This window comes from Oreochromis aureus, linkage group 9 (genome assembly GCF_013358895.1).
Source record: "Oreochromis aureus strain Israel breed Guangdong linkage group 9, ZZ_aureus, whole genome shotgun sequence".
In the NCBI taxonomy this organism is placed as follows: domain Eukaryota; kingdom Metazoa; phylum Chordata; class Actinopteri; order Cichliformes; family Cichlidae; genus Oreochromis; species Oreochromis aureus.
Window position 1 is genome coordinate 1,180,188 of NC_052950.1, and position 27,930 is coordinate 1,208,117.

Genomic DNA, 27,930 nt, shown 5'->3' on the forward strand with positions numbered 1-27,930 from the left:
TGTTTTATTAAAAAATAAATGAATTAAGAAGTGTTGTACTGGTGATTCCTCAAAGTGGGTAAACAAACACGTCACTTGCAAAGATTCTTTGGAGTGTGTAGGTAATGACTGGAGCTGTGATGGTTGGTGTGATGATGAGCTTCCAGCCATTTTTAGCATGACTCCACCTGTACTAGGAACATGTGACCCCAAAATTGGCCAGCAAAATCTAAAAGGATTCTAGACCATGGACGGCTAGACCACTTCCGTGGATGGAGTGGACCCGGTGCTGGTATTTTTTGGTTTCTCTAAGGCCATGTCCACACTAATACGTTTTTGTTTGAAAACGCATCTTTTTCTCTCTGTTTTGGCCTCCATCCACACTGAGATGGCATTTTCGGTCAAGGAAAACACAGCGTTTTGAAAATGCTCTCCAAAGCAGATACATTTGAAAACGATGTTTTCGCACGATGGCGGACGGCATCGTACAACCGTTGTTTAGTTTGCTCACAATTTTGGCAGCCCTATTGAAGATTAATATTAGTTTGTACATGCTCCAGATAGTTTTTCTTCAAAGAAGACAGAGTGTTTACTCAGAGCTGTTGTTCAGCGGCAGAACTCGGTGAGAGTTGCGTTTCAGATCATACATCGAGCTGCGATTTTGGGTGAGACCTGGACGCTGCTGTGCCTGGTGGGATAACTTTATATGTGGAACTGTTGTGCCAGAGGAGTGGCGTGAGAACTTTAGAATGTCGAGAGACTCTCTGTATCATCTGAGTGAACAGTTCCAACCTTACATTCAAGGCCATCAACACAGCACCACAATATATGAACAAAATGTAATGACACTGAGGGAAGACGAGTCAGAAAGGTGCTTACCAAGTTTCTTGACCCCTGAATGATTCTCTTTTGTTATTTGGAGATTGTGGAAGATTTTTGCCACCAACTGCTGTTTGCCATTGTCACTTAAATTGCTTAGTGAATGAAAAGGCCTTAGCGTAAAAAAAAAAATGTGACTGTGATTATACAGATTATACAGATTGTTCTATGTACAGATTCTGTGAACATGAAACTATGTCTAAAGTGTTATGCCACTGGAAAAAGTTAATTCAGTCCTGTAACAAACATATCTTAATTGTACGAAGCAATACACAGCATAACTTATTAAACTGTATTTGGTTTTTTTTTTTTTTTTTTTGTCATTGTTTTTATTGCAGTTCTTCCCTTTTTCCTTTAACAAGGCAGTGTCTGCGACACCAGACACAAAACAACAAAACAGTACAAACACAGAACGTACACAACAGCTCTTGAATATGGCATAATACAACATAATACAAGGGGTGGTAGGTTATTCTTACAGCGCCGGGTGATGATCACGTGCGCAACAGTCCTTTAATAAGATGGCGGAGAGGTCTGGTCCAATATAGTCCAAAAAGGTTGCCACACTCTGTAGAACTGACCCACACTGTGGTGCATAACGTTGGTGAGGTATTCTAGAGGAATCAGTTCGAAAATTATTTTGCGCCAGCCACAGACAGTGGGAGTCTTATCACTGACCCATTGCAAGAGGATATTTTTCCTGGCTGCAAATGTTAGAATGTTATACAATCTTCTGTTGGCTGCTGCTTGTAGGTGGTCACTTGGAAAACCTAAAATCAGGGATATAGGGTCCATCTCTATATCAGCATGGAAGATTCTCCCCAGTTCACCTGTAATTTCAACCCAGTATCTTTGAAGTTCGTGACAAGACCAAAAGCAGTGAGTTAAAGTCCCCACATCAATTTTACACTTGAGACACATAGGGGAAAGAGAGGCGGTTGAAGAGGTGCCTGCGGTGAGGGGATATATGTAATCTGTGTAGGATCTTAAATTGTATTGCTCTTGTCCAGTACAAATTGAAATCCTTTTGCAAGAGACCAAATGGTATCCCACTTTTCTTCGTCTATGGTTGCCGACAGCTCCTTCTCCCACACACCTCTGACCCCCTGCGCATCAGTGGAAGTCAAACCGTTAAGTACATGGTAAAATGAACTCAGAGACACTTTCAGCTGTTGCTTAAACAAAATTTTCTCAACATCAGATATTTCAGGGTGTTCAATAAGGGTTGTACTGTGGTGATATAATGTCTTATTTGCAAAAGCGAAAAGAAATCTTGTTTTGGCAATTTGTAACTGTTGGTAAGTTGTTCAAATGACATGAGTTTATCACCTGAGAAAAGATCACCAAGAGACTTAATATTCTTATCAGGCCATCGTTGAAAGCCGGGGTCCGAGGAACCCGGAGGGAAAGCAGGGTTATTTAGTATTGGGGTAAAGGTTGATGTTATTTTGGATCTTCCCTCGAGGCGGCGGACAAGTCGCCATGCTTTTAGGGTGTTGATTGCTACAGGATTTGTACAGAGGGCTTTAATTTCTTTAAAATCATTAAAAATAATAAATCACTTAGTTTGCATTGTGACAGAGCCGTCTCAATATCCGACCAGATTGAAGTTTTACCCTTAACCCAGTCGTTCACAAATCTTAAATGGGCAGAAAGCTGATACATTTTAATATTAGGTAAATCCAAGCCGCCCATGGAGCTAGGCAGGTGCAATACTGCCATCTTGAGCCTAGGTCTACGCTTATTCCAGATGAAAGAGGTGAGCCAACCGTTTATGTCCTTCAGTACCCTTTTAGAGAACAAGATGGGGATCATTTGGATAGGATACAATAGCCTAGGCAGCACATTCATTTTGATCAGGGCAATGCGTCCTAGCCAGGAGACAGGGAGTGGCGCCCATCGCTCTAGGTCTTGTTTGAGTTTGCCAAATAAGGGTGTGAAGTTGGCTTTGTACAGTTGATCGAAAGAAGGGGTAATAAAGATTCCCAAGTACACAAACCCATTGGGAGACCATTTAAAAGGAAAGGAAGGAACAGTAGTTGGCATTGTGGAAAAGAGTACCAAGAGGCATGGCCTCTGATTTATGAGATTGATTTTATGGCGGAGAAACAGCTAAATCTGTCAATCACCTCAATGAGACTAAGTACGGATGTTTCAGGGTTAGTCAAAAAGAATTAAAGCGTCATCCGCATACAAAGTTATTTTATGACACAGCTGTCCAATCTCTAAACTACGTATTGTGGGCGTCACCCTTATGGCCTCGGCAAGTGGCTCTATGGCCAGAAGCGAATAGAAGGGCGACAAGGGGCAGCCCTGCATCACTCCCCTATGAGTGTTGAAGTAATCAGACCTAAGTCCATTAGTCAGGACTGCTGCCTGCGGACTATTGTAGATAACTTTGACCCATTTTATAAAATTCTCCCTAAGCCGAATTTGCCCAGTGTATATAATAAATAAGACCACTCAATTCGATTGAATGCTTTCTCTGCATCGAGAGAAAGCACCAGGCCGTTAATAGATTTTTGCTTAAAAGCTACAATAGCGTTCAGTAAGCGTCTAACATTGGTGGCTGAATTTCGACCCTTTATAAAGCCTGTCTGGTCCTCCCTTATCAGTACAGGTAAGAAGTTTTCAGGCGAGAGGCCAAAATTTTAGAAAGTAGTTTCCTATCCACATTTAAAAGGGCTATAGGTCTGTAGGACCCGCACAAATCAGAACACTTCCCTTTCTTTAGAATTAAGGAGATATTGGCCTCCTTCAGTGTCTGCGGAATTCACCCGTAATGAAGGAGTGATTGAACATATCAAGAAGAGGTTCTACAAGAATATTTTGAAACTGTTTATAAAATTCACAACCCGAAGCCGTCAGGCCCTGGTGACTTTCCATTTTGTAGTGTTTTAATAGCCTTGATCACTTCAGTCTCAGTTATGGGGCTGTTAAGAGCAGTCTTCTGTTCTTCCGACAGATTTGGTAAGTCGAATTGGGAAAAGAAATTGTGCATTAGCTGCTCCCCTCTGGGACTTGTTGGGAAGAGTACAGGGATTTGTAAAACTTCTTAAAACAGTTATTTATCAGTTTGTTTTCATATACCTCGTGGCCTCCTTCATCAGACACCGCTGCGATGGTATTAGATTCTGCACGCTTCTTAACATAGTACGCCAGACATTTACCTGCCTTGTCTCCATGCTCGTAAAACCTCTGCCTAGTGTATCTAATTTTCTTCTCTGCATCTCTGGTAAGAAGGCAATTCAGCGCTGATCTGAGTGCAGTTATTTCCTGCCACAATGGTGGTGACGGGGAGGCAATGTATATTTTTCTTTATCCATCAATTCACTCTCTAAAGACTTTTGTTTCTCCATCCGTTGTCGCTTCTTTGTTGCAGAATACGAAATAATTAGCCCTCTCGCATAAGCTTTGCATGTTTCCCATAAAACAGAGGCATTACTGGCTGACGGGTGTTGATAGTCAAGAATGCTTTAAGCTCGGTAGAAAAGGTAGAGGTAAATTCTTCATCCTTAAGAATAATGGTATTAAGCCTCCAGTGGCCGGGACCTATGAGGCGCAGCTTTAAGATTAAGATCCATAATCACTCTAGCGTGATCCGAGATGACTATACTGGTTATGTCGCATGATACGACTGAACACAGGTCAGTTTTGGCAGAAAAAGTAATCAATTCTAGTTTGGGACTTATCGGAGCCGAGAAAAAAGTGTATTGCCTATCGGAGGGTGAGTACATCTCCAAGCATCGACAAGCCCAAACTCGTCGCATAAAGCGTGAAGCATTTTGGCCTGAGGAGAGGGGACGCAATGCTACGTGGAAATTTGTCCATAAGCGGATTTAATATTAAATTAAAATCACCACCAATAATAATGGTAGAGTTAGGAAGAAATGGGGTTAAATCCAGAAACATTTTGGTAAGAAAGGTAGGGGGTGGACAGGTGGAAAATAAACATTCATTATTAAAATATGTTGACCTTGCAAAATTCCCTTGACTATCACGTAGCGGCCCCTCAGATCTTTAACACAGTCAGTTACTATAAAAGGTACATTTTCCTAATCAACACTGCCACTCCCCTGCTTCTTGAAGTGAAGGATGAGAAAAATACTTGTCCATATGATCCTTGTTGTAACTTTAAGTGCTCATTGTTATCAAGATGTGTCTCTTGTAACATAGCAACATCTATACCATCCTTTTTAGACAAGTAAATATTTTCTCCTCTTAATAGGGCTGTGAACTCCTCGTACATTCCAGGTGCATATTCGCAGCCTATTCATTGTTAATCTTATTCATGTATCATACAAAGCATATTGAGCCAAAAATTCACCACACCCTGGTTGAAAATAAACAGTAAAATGAAAAATAAAGCAATAAAATGAAAAAGAGCAAAAAAGAGCTGTGTGATGGAACATTCAAAGAACAATAATTTGGCAACAGTCCTACTAAGCGAGTAGGGAAAAACCGATCTCCTCCTGCCTGTCGGGGAAGCCGAAAGGCATTTGCAACAACTCACGCCTACTCATAGAGCGAAAACACAGTCTGTCCGGTGCCCGATGAGGCGGGACATTTCACCTGGTTGCTTATAAACAGAGGGGACGAAAAGAAATAGAGTCACAAACGCCTAGATTCGGCAGATACTCACACTGGTTCACAAACTGTATTTGGTTAATAAACATTCTTCATTTATTGTGTACTTTAGTTCTGATGGACATATGCAGCAGAGGAAATAAATACTTAGTCCCAGCTGGCTGTGGCTGGAGATGGAGCAGAACTACTGGGTGAAAGAAGATGTGCTATCACGAGAGACTGACGGTGGATAACTGTTATTGGTGGTGCTGCTGTGGTCGTTTATTATGTCGCTTGTTTTGATGCCACCGTTTATGGTGGTGACAGCTGGAGAACCACCCCAGATCTGTTCACAGAGTTCAAAGTAGAGGAGTACTACTCTTCCATGCCCGCTTCTTTTTCCAGAGTCTACTGTGTGTCTGTACTACAATTTTGTCATGATTACGAGTTTTGTGAGGTCATCCTTACTGTGGGGTTAGGCAGTGTCGTCTGCAGGATACTGTTCTTTGAGGAGGTCCAATATTTCGGCGTATTTGTTTTGGCACGTCTCCCAGTCTATATTCTTGCTCGCTTTTGAAACCTTGTACTCATGTGTGACTCAAGGCAACAAATCCACCTCATTATCATTCTATTTGATAAATTCGGTGCTTTGTCTCGCCATTTCGCCGCCACATTTTAAAGAGCTGGAACGTAAATACACGGCAGACGGAAATGACGCCGGTCGAACCTTTCATGCATGCGTGGTACTGGAACGTAAGCGTTTTCGGCTGTTTCAATGTGGATGCACAACTCTATTAAAACGACTGAAAACGATAGTGTGGACACGGAGCGTTTTCAGACGAAAACACAGTTTTCAAATTTCTCCCGGCTAGTGTAAACGTAGCCTGACACTGTGAACATGCTTTTACCCTTTCTTTGAAAGCATTGTCCATTCCTGGCCATGACACAGATGACCTTACAAGACTTTTCATTCGAGAAATCCCTGGATGAGCCTCATGCGACACTTCAATGATCTGTGTTCGGCCTGCCGTTGGAACAGTGACTGTGGAACCCCAGAGGATGCATCCATCTTGAACACTGAGCTCTTGCTGATGCTTGGCATAAGGTTTGAGCCCATCCTGCTCAACTGTTGGTGGCCAGCGCTGCAACAGCCATTTCTTCACCTGTGATAACTCTTGATCCCTTTCAGTCCATCCTTTAATGTGTTTAGCCATCACTGGAGAGCTAGATAGTCTATCTAAATAAAATACAACAGTTTCTGGGGGAAAGCTAGAATGACTAGGGATCCCAGAGAAGGGGAAGCAGCTAAAGGCATCTGCATTTGCATTTTTATCCAGTACGCCTCCAAAATCACAGTGCTCCAAAAACTCTCTCAGCTCTGCCATGAAACCAGCCACCGAAATGGGTGTGGAATTTGAAACTGAACAGTCATGGATGGTTTCAGGCAGTGATGATTTTGCACCAACATTACCAGTTCTTTGAAGCTGAAGTCTCTGGACATCCTCGCCCCACAAGCGCTGAGAGGAACTGACCTTTTCTTGCCTTCATCATCAATGTGGTTTGCCAAGAAAAGTGTTCCAGCCTCTCGACATGTTAAAATCCAGTTGCTATCTCCCTCAGCAAACTCCATGAGCAAGCCAATCGTAGCAATGGAGCTAGCTGAATGCAAATTGGTACCCCAACTGCAAACTCCCTGGAAAACACTCACAACTGTCTTCATTTGGCTTTTATCCTCATTGTCAAAAAGGTGTTAACCTCAGGATAATGATAGTTAAACACTTAGAGCCCTTATTAGAACTTTTAATGATCTTTTTTTGAGACATCGACAGGTAACCATATCACATACAGCTTGTAACCATCATAACTGGTAAATGGCTGATGGGAGATAGTTTCAGTAAATGATTCTATCCCTTCTGCTGCATCGTTTTCCACACCTTTTAACACATCCTGTTGTTGTTGGGGGGTTTTCTTGCTCTCAGTAAAAGATTTTAAGGCAAAATTTCAAAGATGACATGACATAGAGACACTGAAGTGAGTCTGAGTCTTCGAGATTCAGTTACTGTAAATATCACTTTAACGAATGTATACTGAACTACAGTAACATGTTAAGATTGAGCAAGGGTTGACGTTATCATAACATATTCTCATCCTAAAGGCTATCCAGTGTATCCTTTGCTAAAGAAGGCTCTTAATGAAACACTGGAGAATTTTCCTTTGTAAATTTCTCAATAGAGAAATTGATAGCGGTCGTGTTAAGGAAAACTGATACAAAGTCAATATAATATGAGGGGACATCAATGTCAAAAATATACATTTAATGTTGTCTAATATACTGGGATATTTATAATTAGAGCTATTTTTATCTATTACAGGTATTTTGCAAATCATTGCATCCTTGTTATATTAATATAGTTTAGTTGGTTACTGTTCTTACTATTTTGGAGCAACTGTGACCACATAATTTCCTCTGGGATTAATAAAGTATTCTAATTCTGATTCTAAGTAGAAACTTCTGGGTCACTTCGTTCAATTAGAAACCTTCTTAAGCAAAACTGAAAATTCAACCTAAGAGACAACGGAAATAAAACTATGAAAAGATGAAACTTGAACTGAACATAATCGCCAAAGGAAGAAAGCAAAAAAAGAAATACCAATTACTAAAAAAGGAGGCTTGAAAAGAGACATTACCAGGAAGAGACAGATGAATGAACACAAGTAAAATAGCTAATTCTAATCAAAAATGAAGACATAATCCAAACCACAGCATTGCTACTACTTCTAATCTGTTAGAATAATAAAGACATTAGAAAAAGAATTCCACATCTCAACTTACAAAAGCATTAGAACAAAAACTCCAAGATTCCAAGCTCAGAAACAACCCAAAGCCCCAGGATCATGGGATAAAACGAAATAAAATAACATAAAAGCAGCACATTGGTATGTTAGAAGCACAGTAACCTGAGCAGGAATTGTGTTTCCTTTCTTAAACACTGCCAGTTAAAAATCATGCTCATGCATTTCTTTGCTTGTTTTGGTATTATACTCGTAACCTTACATTAAATAATTGCAAAACATTATAGCCTAACATAAATTTGCTGAACACTCAGTTCAGTTGTTTGTTAGATTTGGTGAACTGAGATATGTTACACAAATAAAGACTGTTGCTATAGCAACAGTGGAGAAACAGAAGGAATGGTCCACAAAATGAAATTCAGTCACCGCTGGAAATAACTTCAAGTAACAGAATCTTTCTTTCTCTTCACCCCTAACGCCCACCTTCACTGAGTCCACAACAGAACGTCTGTCCTTGCATCACCTCTCACATGTAGCTTTGTTGCAACCTGCAGTGCAATTTGTCGGCTGTCAATTCTGCAAGCTTTTTTCTTTGCAACTGCAAGTTTATAGCAATCTAGAATGTCTCATTCAAGCAAGCAGGAACAAAGGAAACCATGACAACAACATTCAATGATGTGCTCTTTTCAAAAGAGGTGGTGGAGCTGTGGACAAATCTCTCTAGTAGTGAGAGCTTACTCTTCCCTATTCAATACTTCTGCACAATTCCTATCTCTGATTTGTTTAGTTAAAGATTTATGACACCAGTTGTGTAGAATGGCCAACATATGCAGTTTTTTGGGCCAAAAATGTTTTGTCTTAGGACAAGGATCATTGCTGCAAATCAGCCGCAGTTTATCAGTACATGGATCATATGTGAAGTGTATGGCATTTGTGATGCATGTGCCTACACATGCCATAACCCATGCCAAACCCAACCTCATGACTTTTGGGCCACGTCTGACGAACACATTTGTCAATGCCATAATTTAGCCATAAGTGCCAAAACTAGCTAAGATTAGGAAGCTAAAGAGAATTCTCAGGTACTTTTAAAGGAAGCATACTAGTATATAATTAATTTTTTTAAAATATGTGGCCCCACCTTGTAGCAAGAGGAGTGGTCTGTGTATACGTGGTCCTCCAGTGAATGTGAATAGTGAACAGTGAGATCCCCATGGCATAACAAAGAAGAGCCAAGTCCAGTGCAGTACATCTGCACCTAAAGGATAAAGGTCACTCTTTCGAGGATGCCAGTGTTCACATTTGGACAGAGAAGACAGATGGTTTGAAAGAGGATTAAAAAAAGTCATCTATGTCAATTGTTAAAAACTATCTTTGAACAGAAGGGGTGGCTTACAACACCAATTGCCTGCCTTCTACAATGCGGTTGTTTGAGAGCCCTTGTATCTGGAAGTCCCACAGGATTTTTGCTCAGTCATTCTCCATCACCCTAGGGGGCGTCTCCCATTCTGACCTCGGGACTTCCAGGCCATACTCGACACAGGTGTTTCTGTATACTATTCCAGACCGTTCTCACTCCCGAGGCGTAACATCCCGACGTTTTGTCACGTCCTGCGGCGTTCCTGAGGAACGCGAAAGGTGACCTTCTGCGTTCTGATGGTACGCGCCGGGTTATGGCTGAATTCCAGTGGAATGACGGTCCCGTGGTAATATACGTTCCAGCCATGTATTCCAGCCCTAAACCTAACCTTATCCCTAACCATAACCATAACCCTATTCCTAACCTTAACCAGCACAGAAATGACATGAAATAGTGTTTTCCAAAGCGATTTTAAGAAAAAGAACGAACATGTGTAGATTGAGTCCAAACGGTTCTCATGTTTTATCATTTTTCCGATGTCGTCATTTAGGAACGTGTTGGGTGCCCGAAAACGTAATATGTTGACGATTTGTCACATGGCGTAAAATATTACGTTTAGGGAGTGAGAACGTGTTGACTATGCTGGCCACTTGGTTATGGCGTTCCATGTATGCCCTGCCTGCTAGCATCTTGAACCCTGCTGTTATGTGCTGGATTGTCTCAGGGGCATCTTTACACAGCCTGCAATCGGTGTCTTGCCTGGTGTGATAGACCCCAGCCTCTATGGATCTTGTGCTCAGAGGTTGTTCCTGTGCTGCCATGATTAGTGCCTCTGTGCCGTCTTTCACTCCAGCTTTGGCCAGCCACTGGTAGGATTTCTGGAGGTCAGCCACCTCCTCTATCTGTTGGTGGTACACACCTGCAGGGGCCTATCCTTCCATAATGGTTCCTTCTCTTTCTTGGGTTTCTGTTGCCTGAGTTAGCTATTTGTTGTCTCATCCTGGACAATGGTTCTGAAACTCATTAGTCCCCTGCCTTCCTCCTTTGGCTTGGCGTACAGCCTCAGGGTGCTGGATTTGGGGTGAAACCCTCCATACATGATCAGGAGCTTCCTTGTCTTGACATCAGTGTCTTCTATTTCCTCAATTGGTTAGCATGGTACCTGATCACGGGCAGGGTGTAGGTGATATGACATTCTGACGTCATTGCTGTATATCCTGGTGGTGTGGATCAGTGAACTGATGTCTCGTTCACTCTTGGCATAAAGCTTGATGTCATCCATGTAGAGGAAGTGGCTGACAACTGCTCCATTCCGTAGTGGGTATCTGTAGCTATTCTTGTCTTGTAAATAAACTACCAGTCAAAAGTTTAGACACACCTTCCCATTCAGTGCTTTTCTTTATTTTTACTACTTTCTACTTTGTTGATACATACTGAAGACATCAAATATATGAAGCAGGACATTTCACATATCAACTGTTCAGAGGAGACAGCAGCTATTTGACCATAAAGGCCTGGTTCGCGCAAAGAAACCACTACTAAGGAAAAAACAAGCAGAAGAGATTAGTTTGGGCCAAGAAACACAAGGAATGGTCATTACACCAGTGGGAATCTGTGGTTTGTCCATATCTGAGTTCTTTGGTTGACACGCCCTGTCTTTGTGTGATGCAGAAAACGTGAATGGTTGGTCTCTACGTGCATGGAGGAGGAGGTGTGATGTTTTGCTGGTGAAACTGTTGTTGATTTATTCAAAATTGAAGCTAAACTGAACCAGCATGACTACCACAGTATCCTGCAGCAACATGCCATTCCATCTGGTTTGTGTTTAGTTGAACCACCATTTTTTTTTAACAGGACAATGACCTCAAACACACCTCCAGGCTGTGTAAGGGCTATTTGACCATAAAAGAGAGTGATGGAGTCCTGCACCAGATCACCTGGCCTCTACAGGCAAAAGGGCCAACAAGTGCTCAGCATCTCTGGGAACTCCTTCCAGACTGTTGGAAAACCATTTCAGGTGACAACCTCATGAAGCTCATCCAAAGTTAGTTAGTTATTTCACACTTTTTGTTTACTACATAGTTCAATCTGTGTTCATTCATAGTTTTGATGCCTTCAGTGAGAATCTACAATATAAATAGTCATGAAAATAAAGAAAAACTATTAAATGAGAAGCTGTGTTCAAACTTTTGACTGGCAGGGTATATCTACCAGTTGTGTTTGGGTTGTACTAGGGATGATGACATCTCCACCACAAGACCTGATGTCTTGTCTCTCCCTTGCCATACCATCTGTTGTATCTCATCAATCTCTAGTTGTGATAGCAGTGGCGAACATCAGGAGTTTCACAGAAGGTTCAGTCATTACTGTAGAGAAGGAAGAGTGGGAAGAGGCTGGTGTTGATTGTCTGTTTGTGGGATATGATGCTCCTCAGCCTCACCTGCTACTTGCTGCCCGTCAGGTGGTGGCCACAGTAAGCTTGGTGAGCTTCTGGTGGAGGATGTCTGGGTGACGGTGTTGAAGCCCAAGCTGATCCATGAACAGGATGGCATATGTCCCTGGTTGGTCAAGGTGCAGGATGTAGTAGTGCAGACTAATACTGACTGCATCCTGCGACTTCCTCCAGGTGGGTCAGCACCAGTTTTTCATAGGACTTCATAACCACAGACGTCAGGGTGACAGGCCTGTAGTCATTTAATCCTGTGATGGTGGAATTTGAGACTGGGATGATAGTGGAGTGTTTAAGCAGGAGGACACGTCACATAGCTTCAGAGATCGGTTAAAGATATCAGTGAAGATGGAGCAAGTTGGCTGGCAAAGAATCAGGTCCTGGAGCCTTCTTGATTTTCTCTTTGTGGATGAGCAGACACACATCCACAGATCCCCCCTCACGACGGGTGTGTGTGTGTGTGTGGGGGGGGGGGTGGACCCCTGTAGCTGGTGATGCAGGCCTCTCCAAACTCATGCAGAGTCATTTGCTTAAAAGGCTGTTTTGTAGCTTCTCACTGTAGCTCTTCTTTAACTTAGGTTATCTGGGTTGATGAAAACTGGGGAAAAAATACCTAGACAGGATTGTCCAATGTTTGAGAGGTCCTCTCTGTTGAAAGTGACAAGAGGATAATGACAAAGAGAGACATCCCCATGCTTGATTTCTTGTATTACTCATTATATACTCTGATACAGTGAGCCCTCCAGCTGTGGTTTATGGTCACTGCATATTTTACAAGCTGTCCTTTTTACATGAATAATTCCTTGTCTAAGAGACACAGAATTAAATATACTTTTTTTTTTTTAACAAAACTGTAGTAACATAAATGTGCGTTCTGTTGTTAACTGTGGCCAGCGGGCCGCACAGAGTCTAACAAGCTTTGCTCAAATTCACCGGCTTCATTCCGCAGTCAATATCTGGGATCGATATGCTTTATATTGAGTATTATTGCATCACCATTTTTGTCTAGAACTTTCTTAAATAGTGAGAAAAGAGCATTTGATGCCCTTTTTTCTTGGGTGTATCAAGAAAGTGAAGCGAGTGAAGAAGCAAAATAAAAGATATAAGGGATAAGGATCAAATCATATATAGACCCTGTTCCCATTTTGCCTAATGATTGTCTGTACGTGACTGGTCCACTGTCAGTTAATAAATCTGAGATAGAAAACAATCCATTGTGTAAAGACTTTTAGCACTGAAAGCACTGACAGACATTTGGCACTATGTTATAACTAGCCCATTAATGTGACCTTGTGGATTTGTCTGCATAGCTTCAGTCAGGAGATATTGCTTTTCAGAGGTCAGCTGCATATTAGCTGAAAACATCAGTTTCACCTCATTTGGGATTTCTGATACTCCCCTGATGCAGACACCACTGCTGATGACTATGTGTTTGGCCCAGAGTTCATGGCCAGAACCCCTAGATTCATGCCATCCTGATATTTAATGATGTACTGCCGAACAAAAGCTAACATCCACTCTGGACAACCCTGCTACAAACTGTTGGCTGTTTTAAATGTCATTCTAATTATCCATGTCTTTGGCACTGAATGCAAAAGTAAATATATGTGGCCTCTCCAGTCACTCTCCTTATCTTCAACACTCCTACTGTGACTAAATATCACACATTTTCAATCAGGTGGATTACCCCAGGAGCCTAGGATTATTGCAGCATAACTAAAGTGGGGGGTGGGGGCTAACTATAAGCTTTATCAAAGAGGAAAGTCTAATCCTAAAAATAGGGTGTCTGTCTCCCAAATCCAAACTGGTATCTGGCTCCACAGAAGAGGGGCCTGAAAACTGAAGGCTCTGCCTCCCATTCAATGTTTAAATACCTAGGGAACCACAAGTTAGCCAGCAGGCTAAGGGTGAAGTGTTGGGGTGATATGGTACCATTAGGTCTTTAAGACGAGGTCTTTATTTAAGCCTGTTATTCAAAGCCTTGTATATGAGGACAAGAATTTTAAATTCATTTCTGGATTTTAAAGGAAGCTTGATTAACCTGAAAATAACGAATTAACTATTAAATATACAAACAAATTTTTTTAGTCTCACTATAAGACAGGATGTTTCTAATTTCAGAAATATTGCATAAATGAAAGAAAGCAGTCCCACATATATTTATGTAACATGTGGTTCCTATGGTATTTAAAAGTAGAGAGGGAGGCAGAGCCTAAAGCTTTCAGGTCCCTCTTCTGTGGGACCAGCTCCCAGGGACACAGACATCTACTTTTAAGATTAGGCTAAAAACCTTCCTTTTTGATGCATTTAGGCCTGGATCAGCTTACTCTGAATCATCCCTTAACCCTCTGGGGTCCAGGGTATAATTATCCATTTTTTACTTATTTTAATTTTACCCTTTATATTTCAACTTTAAAAACTATTTACCTTTCTTTGTTTGGCATCATTCTTTTAGCACAGTCTTGCATGTCTAGATTTACAGGTATTTCTTTTCATTTTGACATACTGTCTGCACTTCCACAAGCCCCGCTGGTTTAGAAACTCATTCTCATTAGCGAAAGAAACAAGACAGAACATCTTCAACCGGTTTTTACTTGCTAGCAAGGGAAGGCTGGTTGGAACCAGGCTCTTGGAGCTCAACGCTCCTCACCTGTCTCCAACCCAACTTCTTCAAAGAGCAGCCCTCCTCGTAGCCTTTTATTCCCATGACAGTTACAGTTTATACAACACAAGCACCTCCCCTCGTAAAACCCCCCTATGGTTACAAAAGACAAGGCACTGTGTGTGTGTGTGTGTGTGTGTGTGTGTGTGTGTGCGTGTGTCTGTGTGTGTCTGTGTGCGTGACTTCCTGATCACAACTGTTTTTAACAACATCCTTGGTCAAAAGAGGGTAATCTCCCCCACACCCAATATATGGGTCAATTCCTGTATTGGTTCACCATGCACAACACAGGTGAGGCCATAAAAGGGCAGGAAGTTTACCAAACAACAAACAGAATCTTCACAAGGGATGTGTCTATGATAAAACACTACAGCCTGCCCCACAAAGCAATGTCTTTGATCACACAGTTTGAAACAATGTAGAGATGGTAAGCATAAAAATGACAACATTTAGCAATTCACTTTAACACTGTGTTAACACAGTTGATCTAAAATCACCAAAAAAACATAAAATCAGAGTAGGAAAAAGTTATATTTTTTTACTGTAAAACCCACAAACATATTTAGCAAATCATTTTCATAACTTTAAATGCAATTGTAAAGTATAATATGTAAAACTTGAAACAGAGGTGGAGTGATACAACTCCTGTTGTCAGGCCTATAACCTGCAAGCCTGACAACAAGAGTTGTATCACTCCACCTCTTTTCCACCTGGATACAGCATTTGCATTGCAGTCTGCCTTTGGTGGCGTTTTGGCTAGCATCTGTGACATTCAGTTGTGTACTCATTGTTTTCACACACAAAACAAGTGTCTACACTACACACTACCTACACAAAACTGCACACTATACACTATACTATACTATACACTCCAAACACACTATATGTCACAAATCTTGTCATGGTCTGGGTGAGTTTTTCCACAGAGCCGGTGTTCTGACAAAACATCCTACCTATCAAGCTGTCCTACTTGTTGTTACTGCGCATGCGCACAATTCAAAACGGCCATATTTCCGGTTTAAATAGTACACGCCTATTATTTCATCCTACCCCAATCTTGTGCCGATCTCGTTGCTTTTGTGCCGATCTCGTTGCTTCGAAAAAAGGTTTGTATTAAAAGCTTTACTTCTTTATTACAAATGATAATTGTTTACCTTAAGCTGCTCAATCGAAGTCATATTCCAAGTGTTTATTTGGTGCTTTTAAAATTTATTTTAGTCCTCCTGCAGTTACTGGACACCACTCGCTGTTGTTATGTTGAATAAACGCTCCGTTTTTATGTCGAAGAAAGTACTTTTGCACCACATACTTGTTAATTGCGTGATAACGTTGTGTAGTCGTTTTATTTACTGTATGGATTCCGAAGCCATGTTGAAATTGTCAGATTTTCTCCTTAGTTATGGATAACAAATACGAGGAACTGCTCATGTTTCTGTCTGTTGGGTCCTACCCATCTGAATACGATAAGTCCCAGCGGCAAACCCTTAGGAGATACGCCGCAAAATTCAGGCTGAAGGGTCAGTATTGTAATGTAAATAACTAAATGTAATTATTGGTTAAATACATGTTATAATTATTTTACATTTTTTAAATATAGGTGGAGTGCTCTTGTTTGGAAACAGGAGAGTGATTAAAAACAAAAGAAGAAGCCATGGGACTATTTCAAGAGTTTCATTCAAGTCCCATCGGTGGACACACTGGTGTACTCAAGACTCGAACTGCAATGTGTTCCAGATTTTACTGGTATGGAATGTCGGTTGACATTGGGAATTGGGTATGTATTTTTAAGTTGTCATTTATATATAGTATGTTAATAGTGCACCATTAGAAGACCCGTACCGGATTGATGTACAGTAATTAACACTGTATCGCCACTTGATCAAGTATTTTTATAGAACATTTGCAATTTTGTTGTTTAATTAATTGCGATTGTTGGATAATATAACGATCATTCAATATGTTTAAGGTCCTGGCTTGTGACCAGTGTCAAAAAATGGGAAAGCCATTGGCTGCTGTGCAACCACTGCAGTGTATAAAGGTAAATATCAGTAGCATTTTAGTAGAAAATAGTAATGTTATCATGTACATTATATATTAATGTGATTCTTTTATCACTGACAGGTGTCACATGTCTGGGAGCTAATTGGAATAGATCTAACTGGACCTCTTCCAAAAAGGTCTAGTGACTTCCAGTACATTATGACTGCAACAGACTATTTTTCAAAATGGGTTGAGGCTTTTCCATTAAAAAGCAAAAGTGCTGCTGAGGTAGCTCATCAGTTGTGCTCAATCATATATAGACGTGGCTGCCCAAAACGAATTTTATCCGACCAAGGAAGGGAATTTGTTAACGAGGTAAGTGTTAAGTTTACTTTTCCATACCTCTTTAGGTAAATACTTGGCCACAGTGTGCCAAGTAGCTGCCAGGCCAAAGGTTTTGTGTGATTGTTTTTAAAAAAACAATTTTCTTTTTTCTTTGAAGCTCAACTCAAGACTTTGCAGCTTAATGAAAATAGAAAGAAGTGTCACAGCAGCGTATCACCCTCAGACAAATGGCCTCGACGAAAAGACAAATGACAACATAAAAAGGTATGTTTTATTTGTGTGTAACATTTCATTTGCTTTTAAGACACTGTCACTATTGTGGTTTTTTTTATTTATGCAACAACTATGATAATGCATAAATTAAATGTAATCTTAATTGGAAATTGTGCATATTGATATTGGCTGCAGCTTTAATCTTCTCTGCTTAACTTCTATATGCAAGATACATTTAAAAGATAAAGTTAAGTGACTAGTTACTTCTTTATGTTTGTATCTTTATGTAAAGTAATAAATGTTGAGGAGACCTTTAAGTATAATGTGTTCACCTATGGAAGTGTATCAAGAGGAAAAAGTGACTATACAAAAAATGAGATGAGTCTATCTTTGTGGCTTTCTGTGCTCAAAGCTTTATAATAGTATATTTACTTTTAAATATGAGTTATTATAGTTAGAATTTTCAGTTCATGTTTCACATGCATTATTTGTCTTTATGATTTTAATTGTAATTTAAAATGTGAAAATTTTAGCTGTCCTCCATCATTCTCCCTGAGGAGTCGAGTTACGGTGACTTTGTATCTTCTACAAGAGACGCACAAGAGCAAGTTAAAAAAACTGTCGAGGAAAATATGGCAAAGTCCCAAGACTTACAAAAGGAAGCCTATGCCAGATGAGTCCAGAAGAAGTACAGAAACCTTATGTACAGCGTTGGAGATGAAGTTCTTCTCTTGAACATGAGGAAACGTGGAAGTAAGGGAGGAAGGTTTGATCCAGATTTTTCAGGCCCCTACACTATTCAAGACATCGCTGGCAAATGTGTGAGATTAAAAATCACTACAGCATTGACCATATCAAGCCGTACAGAAGAAGCCACCATGTAAATGTCAGTAACAATGAAAAATACCCAACTCACAGTCACACAGTGAACAACAGCACAGACCTGAAGATGCCCCCCTGCCATCCTCCTGCTAACCCTCAGTGCCAGCAAAGTCCAGAGGACACCAGACCCTCTGTTATTCATTATGCACCCAAAACGGCTGACAAAAGTTGTTGCTCCCACAAGGAGTTTAATTCTGTTCCAGGACCAGAAACGCGTGAACAAGAACTTCCCTCCCGGAAACAAAGCTTAGAAAGTGAAGGTGGCATAGTGAACAACTCTTTTTGACCCGTTGGTCATTTGTTGCCAGTTTGGCGTTGCAACTTGATTGACCGTTGCATGACTTTGTTTGCATTTTGCAGTCTTCAACTCATATTGGATGTAAAGAAACATGCAACGTGCACTGAGCTTGTGGAAGTCTGGAAATGGATCTGCCTGTCAGTAATTTCGTCTTTTGCCCACCCGCTGTACCTTTCCTATTTCTCTGCGTGAAAATGCATGTTTATTGTGTTGATTTTTTCCTGTTGTGGCCCGTTGGCCTTTACCCAGCTTTTCCACTAAAAATCTCATGCATGCCTGAGCTAACTTATCATATTTTTCTTTTAGTAAAGAGGCTATGGGCTGCAAAGGATACTGGGCACTTGGAGTCAGTTGTTGGACCATACAAGTTATTTGATTCCTCTTTTCGAACACTGCAGGGGTCACGGTGGCTTTCTGATGAGGTAAGATAACTTATCATTATTGATTCTGATTTTGAAGTGCTGCTCCTTCTGAAGCATTTGCAGTGCAGACACCATTAATAGTTTAAAATGTGCGGGTAGGTGGGGGGGTTTATATAGCAAAACTCTGATAAGGTTTCACCCATTCACTTCCATAGGAAAGATTGTTATCAACCACAACACAGATGTTGTGACATCTGTGACATCATAATACCCAGTTCCAGTATATGCAGAAAGAACCTTTATCAGCAAGTTTTTGTGTACAGCACTCAAGCAGTTACTTCAGAAATTGTTGCTGCTGGTGTATAAACTCTGATTTTTCAAAACAGGTCATTGATGCATACCTGCACCGTGTCATTGAGAGACGAAAGGTAATGAAGTGAGATCGATCAATAAACGACGGAGGCTCCAGAAAAGTGCAATCAAACGATGAGTTTATTAACACAGGAGAACAACCATCAGCATATGGCCTGTTTTGCTCTGACAGTAATACACTGGGTTCTGGTTTTATAGCATAGAGGATCACGCCCCCACGTACATGTCAAATACAGGTCAAAAATACATTATGTACAGTCATTGTTTACAGACAAGGGTACATCTTGTACATCTCTAATAACTATAAACAGACATGTAACTTCTCTTTTCTATAACACTTGCCTTTTAAGGTAATAAACTTCAAGCTTCAGGGTCTCTGAGAGCTAATAATGGACCCTCGTCATCAATCACTAAGTAGACAGAATCGCAGCAGGTCTCAAAGAAAAGCAGAAGACACTTGGGCCTTCGCTCAGGCCTGCTACTAGATTAATATGTGTATTGTAAGCATGCATGCAATTAACCTGCTATGTTCTCATCTTCCCTCAACATGTATCACCTGGACACTCTCACCAGTAAAGCTTAAAACCCTCTTGGATGGAACATCAACTCTAAACAAGCACAGATATGCAATGTGTATAAAATGAACTCTACCTGTGAATAGAATGGTCAATGTGATGACAAACATATTCAATGCAATATGAACCCTGTAAGGAATATTATATATATTCATATATTATATAATATATGAAGGTGTTTATGACAGGAAAATTCTGCGCAACTGGAGGTATGTATGATACTGAGGTATTATTCTTCTATGTTTTATGTTTAGGTATTAAACATAAAACATTTCTTGTTTCATTACAAACATTTTTGTTCAACTAGGAATTTTCTGAGGATGAGAGGGCATGAAGACACCATGGAGTGGCAGTTACAGACTATGCAACACAACAAGCAACAGGATTCAGCAGCAGCGGAGTTTTGCTGTTAAAGGTAACCCTTATTCAAATGATTCCATTTATTGTTAGCTACAATTAGGACTTTACATTATAATAATAATGAGAAATCTCACAGTTTGCAGAACAGTACCTTGCTTTTGGAGAGGTCAGTGAGGTGTTAACCACTACAGAAGCAGTTGTGCTGGAGCGAATGCAGATAGCTTGCACCCTACTTGAACATCGAGGTAAGTCCAGTAAAGTCCTTATCACGTTAGAGTGTGTACTTCCAATTTAAATAGTGCTTTTCAAACATTTTCAGATAAGACCCTTCTTAAAGTCTAATTAAAAAAAATTCAGGGGACTAATTTGTGTAAAAAATGTACTATTATTTTTTTAATTAATCAATAAATAATGTTTGATTAAAACCTAACCATGAATGTGTTTCAGGGAACGCTGAGGACTACTGCACTGTTTGCTCTATGTTAGATGCTGACGCTGACCGCAGCATGATTGAAATGGTAAAACAAAACAAAAGAAACATATATGTCTTAGTATCATTACTTGCTAATCATGTTTAAAATGTGGACTAATAGTATTCACCAAACATAATATGAGCCGTTTATTTTTCCTTTCCAGGTGCAGTGTGAATCTTGCCAAAGATGGGCACATTTTGCATGTGCAAAATATAAAGAGAGCAACCAAGAAGATAAATGCAAAAAATGTAAGGAAAACACAGAACAACTTCAAATAAAAACAGCTGTCTTTTCCCCTCCATGTCTCTTTGTATTCTTTGTCAACATTAGATGATTGTGTGCTGGACGCACGTTTTGATAGTGTGATTTGGCCATCTGAACGTCCTACCTAAATAAATCCAAGCAGGAAGCATGTTTTGATAGTGTGATTTGGCCATCTGAACGTCCTACCTAAATAAATCCAAGCTGGAAGCATGTTTTGATAGTTTGATTTGGCCATATGAACGTCCTACCTAAATAAATCCAAGCCGGAAGCATGTTTTGATAGTTTGATTTGGCCATATGAACGTCCTACCTAAATAAATCCAAGCCGGAAGCATGTTTTGATAGTTTGATTTGGCCATCTGAACGTCCTACCTAAATAAATCCAAGCCGGAAGCATGTTTTAATTGTGTGATTTGGCCATCTGAACGTCCTACCTAAATAAATCCAAGCTGGAAGCATGTTTTGATAGTGTGATTTGGCCATCTGAACGTCCTACCTAAAAAAATCCAAGCTGGAAGCATGTTTTGATTGTGTGATTTGGCCATCTGAACGTCCTACCTAAATAAATCCAAGCTGGAAGCATGTTTTGATTGTCTGATTTGGCCATCTGAACGTCCTACCTAAATAAATCCAAGCTGGAAGCATGTTTTGATAGTGTGATTTGGCCATATGAACGTCCTACCTAAATAAGTCCAAGCTGGAAGCATGTTTTAATTGTGTGATTTGGCCATCTGAACGTCCTACCTAAATAAATTCAAGCTGGAAGCATGTTTTGATAGTGTGATTTGGCCATATGAACGTCCTACCTAAATAAGTCCAAGCTGGAAGCATGTTTTAATTGTGTGATTTGGCCATCTGAACGTCCTACCTAAATAAATCCAAGCTGGAAGCATGTTTTGATAGTGTGATTTGGCCATCTGAACGTCCTACCTAAATAAATCCAAGCTGGAAGCATGTTTTGATAGTTTGATTTGGCCATATGAACGTCCTACCTAAATAAATCCAAGCTGGAAGCATGTTTTGATAGTGTGATTTGGCCATCTGAACGTCCTACCTAAATAAATCCAAGCTGGAAGCATGTTTTGATAGTTTGATTTGGCCATATGAACGTCCTACCTAAATAAATCCAAGCAGGAAGCATGTTTTGATAGTGTGATTTGGCCATCTGAACATCCTACCTAAATAACTCCAAGCTGGAAGCATGTTTTGATAGTGTGATTTGGCCATCTGAACATCCTACCTAAATAACTCCAAGCTGGAAGCACGTTTTGATTGTGAGATTTAGCCATCTGAACGTCCTACCTAAATAAATCCAAGCTGGAAGCATGTTTTAATTGTGTGATTTGGCCATCTGAACGTCCTACCTAAATAACTCCAAGCTGGAAGCATGTTTTAATTGTGAGATTTGGCCATCTGAACGTCCTACCTAAATAAATCCAAGCTGGAAGCATGTTTTAATTGTGTGATTTGGCCATCTGAACGTCCTACCTAAATAAATCCAAGCTGGAAGCATGTTTTAATTGTGTGATTTGGCCATCTGAACGTCCTACCTAAATAAGTCCAAGCTGGAAGCACGTTTTAATTGTGTGATTTGGCCATCTGAACGTCCTACCTAAATAACTCCAAGCTGGAAGCACGTTTTAATTGTGTGATTTGGCCATCTGAACGTCCTACCTAAATAAATCCAAGCTGGAAGCATGTTTTAATTGTGTGATTTGGCCATCTGAACGTCCTACCTAAATAAATCCAAGCTGGAAGCATGTTTTAATTGTGTGATTTGGCCATCTGAACGTCCTACCTAAATAAATCCAAGCTGGAAGCATGTTTTAATTGTGTGATTTGGCCATCTGAACGTCCTACCTAAATAAATCCAAGCTGGAAGCATGTTTTAATTGTGTGATTTGGCCATCTGAACGTCCTACCTAAATAAATCCAAGCTGGAAGCATGTTTTAATTGTGTGATTTGGCCATCTGAACGTCCTACCTAAATAAGTCCAAGCTGGAAGCATGTTTTAATTGTGTGATTTGGCCATCTGAACGTCCTACCTAAATAAGTCCAAGCTGGAAGCATGTTTTAATTGTGTGATTTGGCCATCTGAACGTCCTACCTAAATAAGTCCAAGCTGGAAGCATGTTTTGATAGTTTGATTTGGCCATATGAACGTCCTACCTAAATAAATCCAAGCTGGAAGCATGTTTTGATAGTGTGATTTGGCCATCTGAACGTCCTACCTAAATAAATCCAAGCTGGAAGCATGTTTTGATAGTTTGATTTGGCCATCTGAACGTCCTACCTAAATAAATCCAAGCTGGAAGCATGTTTTGATAGTTTGATTTGGCCATCTGAACGTCCCACCTAAATAAATCCAAGCTGGAAGCATGTTTTGATAGTTTGATTTGGCCATATGAACGTCCTACCTAAATAAATCCAAGCTGGAAGCATGTTTTGATAGTTTGATTTGGCCATCTGAACGTCCTACCTAAATAAATCCAAGCTGGAAGCATGTTTTGATAGTTTGATTTGGCCATCTGAACGTCCTACCTAAATAAATCCAAGCTGGAAGCATGTTTTGATAGTTTGATTTGGCCATATGAACGTCCTACCTAAATAAATCCAAGCTGGAAGCATGTTTTGATAGTGTGATTTGGCCATCTGAACGTCCTACCTAAATAAATCCAAGCTGGAAGCATGTTTTGATAGTTTGATTTGGCCATATGAACGTCCTACCTAAATAAATCCAAGCTGGAAGCATGTTTTGATAGTGTGATTTGGCCATCTGAACGTCCTACCTAAATAAATCCAAGCTGGAAGCATGTTTTGATAGTGTGATTTGGCCATCTGAACATCCTGCCTAAAAAAATCCAAGCTGGAAGCATGTTTTGATTGTGTGATTTGGCCATCTGAACGTCCTACCTAAATAAATCCAAGCTGGAAGCATGTTTTGATTGTCTGATTTGGCCATCTGAACGTCCTACCTAAATAAATCCAAGCTGGAAGCATGTTTTGATAGTGTGATTTGGCCATCTGAACGTCCTACCTAAATAAATCCAAGCTGGAAGCATGTTTTGATAGTTTGATTGGCCATATGAACGTCCTACCTAAATAAATCCAAGCTGGAAGCATGTTTTAATTGTGTGATTTGGCCATCTGAACGTCCTACCTAAATAAATCCAAGCTGGAAGCATGTTTTGATAGTGTGATTTGGCCATCTGAACATCCTACCTAAATAACTCCAAGCTGGAAGCACGTTTTGATTGTGAGATTTGGCCATCTGAACGTCCTACCTAAATAACTCCAAGCTGGAAGCATGTTTTAATTGTGAGATTTGGCCATCTGAACGTCCTACCTAAATAAATCCAAGCTGGAAGCATGTTTTAATTGTGTGATTTGGCCATCTGAACGTCCTACCTAAATAAATCCAAGCTGGAAGCATGTTTTAATTGTGTGATTTGGCCATCTGAACGTCCTACCTAAATAAGTCCAAGCTGGAAGCACGTTTTAATTGTGTGATTTGGCCATCTGAACGTCCTACCTAAATAACTCCAAGCTGGAAGCACGTTTTAATTGTGTGATTTGGCCATCTGAACGTCCTACCTAAATAAATCCAAGCTGGAAGCACGTTTTAATTGTGTGATTTGGCCATCTGAACGTCCTACCTAAATAACTCCAAGCTGGAAGCACGTTTTAATTGTGTGATTTGGCCATCTGAACGTCCTACCTAAATAAATCCAAGCTGGAAGCATGTTTTAATTGTGTGATTTGGCCATCTGAACGTCCTACCTAAATAACTCCAAGCTGGAAGCACGTTTTAATTGTGTGATTTGGCCATCTGAACGTCCTACCTAAATAAATCCAAGCTGGAAGCATGTTTTGATAGTGTGATTTGGCCATCTGAACATCCTACCTAAATAACTCCAAGCTGGAAGCACGTTTTGATTGTGAGATTTGGCCATCTGAACGTCCTACCTAAATAACTCCAAGCTGGAAGCATGTTTTAATTGTGAGATTTGGCCATCTGAACGTCCTACCTAAATAAATCCAAGCTGGAAGCATGTTTTAATTGTGTGATTTGGCCATCTGAACGTCCTACCTAAATAAATCCAAGCTGGAAGCATGTTTTAATTGTGTGATTTGGCCATCTGAACGTCCTACCTAAATAAGTCCAAGCTGGAAGCACGTTTTAATTGTGTGATTTGGCCATCTGAACGTCCTACCTAAATAAATCCAAGCTGGAAGCATGTTTTAATTGTGTGATTTGGCCATCTGAACGTCCTACCTAAATAAATCCAAGCTGGAAGCATGTTTTAATTGTGTGATTTGGCCATCTGAACGTCCTACCTAAATAAATCCAAGCTGGAAGCATGTTTTAATTGTGTGATTTGGCCATCTGAACGTCCTACCTAAATAAATCCAAGCTGGAAGCATGTTTTAATTGTGTGATTTGGCCATCTGAACGTCCTACCTAAATAAGTCCAAGCTGGAAGCATGTTTTAATTGTGTGATTTGGCCATCTGAACGTCCTACCTAAATAAGTCCAAGCTGGAAGCATGTTTTGATAGTTTGATTTGGCCATATGAACGTCCTACCTAAATAAATCCAAGCTGGAAGCATGTTTTGATAGTGTGATTTGGCCATATGAACGTCCTACCTAAATAAATCCAAGCTGGAAGCATGTTTTGATAGTTTGATTTGGCCATCTGAACGTCCTACCTAAATAAATCCAAGCTGGAAGGATGTTTTGATAGTTTGATTTGGCCATCTGAACGTCCCACCTAAATAAATCCAAGCTGGAAGCATGTTTTGATAGTTTGATTTGGCCATATGAACGTCCTACCTAAATAAATCCAAGCTGGAAGCATGTTTTGATAGTTTGATTTGGCCATCTGAACGTCCTACCTAAATAAATCCAAGCTGGAAGCATGTTTTGATAGTGTGATTTGGCCATCTGAACGTCCTACCTAAATAAATCCAAGCTGGAAGCATGTTTTGATAGTTTGATTTGGCCATATGAACGTCCTACCTAAATAAATCCAAGCTGGAAGCATGTTTTGATAGTGTGATTTGGCCATCTGAACATCTGAACGCCTACCTACCTAAATAAATCCAAGCTGGAAGCATGTTTTGATAGTTTGATTTGGCCATATGAACGTCCTACCTAAATAAATCCAAGCTGGAAGCATGTTTTAATTGTCTGATTTGGCCATCTGAACGTCCTACCTAAATAAATCCAAGCTGGAAGCATGTTTTGATAGTGTGATTTGGCCATCTGAACATCCTGCCTAAAAAAATCCAAGCTGGAAGCATGTTTTGATTGTGTGATTTGGCCATCTGAACGTCCTACCTAAATAAATCCAAGCTGGAAGCATGTTTTGATAGTGTGATTTGGCCATCTGAACGTCCTACCTAAATAAATCCAAGCTGGAAGCATGTTTTGATTGTGTGATTTGGCCATCTGAACGTCCTACCTAAATAAATCCAAGCTGGAAGCATGTTTTAATTGTGTGATTTGGCCATCTGAACGTCCTACCTAAATAAATCCAAGCTGGAAGCATGTTTTAATTGTGTGATTTGGCCATCTGAACGTCCTACCTAAATAACTCCAAGCTGGAAGCACGTTTTGATTGTGAGATTTGGCCATCTGAACGTTCTACCTAAATAACTCCAAGCTGGAAGCATGTTTTAATTGTGAGATTTGGCCATCTGAACGTCCTACCTAAATAAATCCAAGCTGGAAGCATGTTTTAATTGTGTGATTTGGCCATCTGAACGTCCTACCTAAATAAATCCAAGCTGGAAGCATGTTTTAATTGTGTGATTTGGCCATCTGAACGTCCTACCTAAATAAGTCCAAGCTGGAAGCATGTTTTAATTGTGTGATTTGGCCATCTGAACGTCCTACCTAAATAAGTCCAAGCTGGAAGCATGTTTTAATTGTGTGATTTGGCCATCTGAACGTCCTACCTAAATAAATCCAAGCTGGAAGCATGTTTTGATAGTTTGATTTGGCCATATGAACGTCCTACCTAAATAAATCCAAGCTGGAAGCATGTTTTGATAGTGTGATTTGGCCATCTGAACGTCCTACCTAAATAAATCCAAGCTGGAAGCATGTTTTGATAGTTTGATTTGGCCATATGAACGTCCTACCTAAATAAATCCAAGCTGGAAGCATGTTTTGATAGTTTGATTTGGCCATATGAACGTCCTACCTAAATAAATCCAAGCTGGAAGCATGTTTTAATTGTGTGATTTGGCCATCTGAACGTCCTACCTAAATAAATCCAAGCTGGAAGCATGTTTTGAACGTCCTAGCGAAATAAATCCAAGTTTTTAAGTGTTATTTGGCCATATGAACGTCCTACCTATAGATATGTACGATGGAGCCATTAACCACGTAAGGTAGCATATTCTGATAAGGTAGCACGGATTGATAGACAAGACCATAAATTTACGCTACAGTAGGATGTTTTGACAAGGTAGGACATTTTGTCAGAACACCGGCAGTTCCACCTCTGGGAGGAGCCACCGTGCTCCTGCTCATTGCTCTCACCTGTGGGTAATTAAGCTATCGACTTATAAGGCCAGCGCTCTCAAATTCTCTTTGCCAGATTCTCAGCTAACCACAGTTAGTGCAGGCCACGGTTGTGTTTTGTAACTGTTATAGTAAATTACCTTGACTTACCTTGTACCTCGCGATAGAACCTGCATCCTATCAACATACCTGAACTTGTTTACTCTTGTTTCAGTGACTCCGATCCTTCCCCAGGACCCTGCCATCCAGTAGGACTCTCCTTTTGGCCCCAAAATCACAGAAATGCTGATTCCACCGTTGAAATCTCACTTGTTGTTTGCATAGCTCAGCTTGCATAAGTGCTCCATAGTTTTAGCTTTGTTCACGGCACAAGTTTAAACTCACAGCTCAGTTCTCAGTTGAATAGCCTCATTGTATACACTTGCTTGGTAAATAAACTTTGTCACTTAAATGTTCACTGTGCTCTATCTGTGTAGAGTAACCTATCTTAGCATTGCACAAAGTTTTATATGAGAATGTGCATCTATCTGATTGGTTAAAACTGGTGGATATTAAACTTTTATTGGTCATTCAAAGGTCACCATC

General features: G+C 40.3%; 3 long non-coding RNA genes across 3 annotated transcripts; all 3 read left to right on the forward strand.

The window, feature by feature from the left end:
* Positions 1–16,171: 16,171 nt before the first annotated feature.
* On the forward strand, positions 16,172–17,281 carry LOC120442001. Its single transcript, XR_005614448.1, has 4 exons — positions 16,172–16,462; positions 16,655–16,726; positions 16,810–17,043; positions 17,171–17,281. It is a non-coding gene; the product is annotated as an uncharacterized LOC120442001 (long non-coding RNA).
* A 986-nt stretch (positions 17,282–18,267) lies between these two features.
* On the forward strand, positions 18,268–19,390 carry LOC120442000. The gene is made up of 3 exons (XR_005614447.1): positions 18,268–18,543; positions 18,713–18,828; positions 19,155–19,390. It is a non-coding gene; the product is annotated as an uncharacterized LOC120442000 (long non-coding RNA).
* A 720-nt stretch (positions 19,391–20,110) lies between these two features.
* LOC120442049 lies at positions 20,111–20,774 on the forward strand. Its single transcript, XR_005614490.1, has 4 exons — positions 20,111–20,130; positions 20,212–20,320; positions 20,523–20,593; positions 20,712–20,774. It is a non-coding gene; the product is annotated as an uncharacterized LOC120442049 (long non-coding RNA).
* Positions 20,775–27,930: the final 7,156 nt, after the last annotated feature.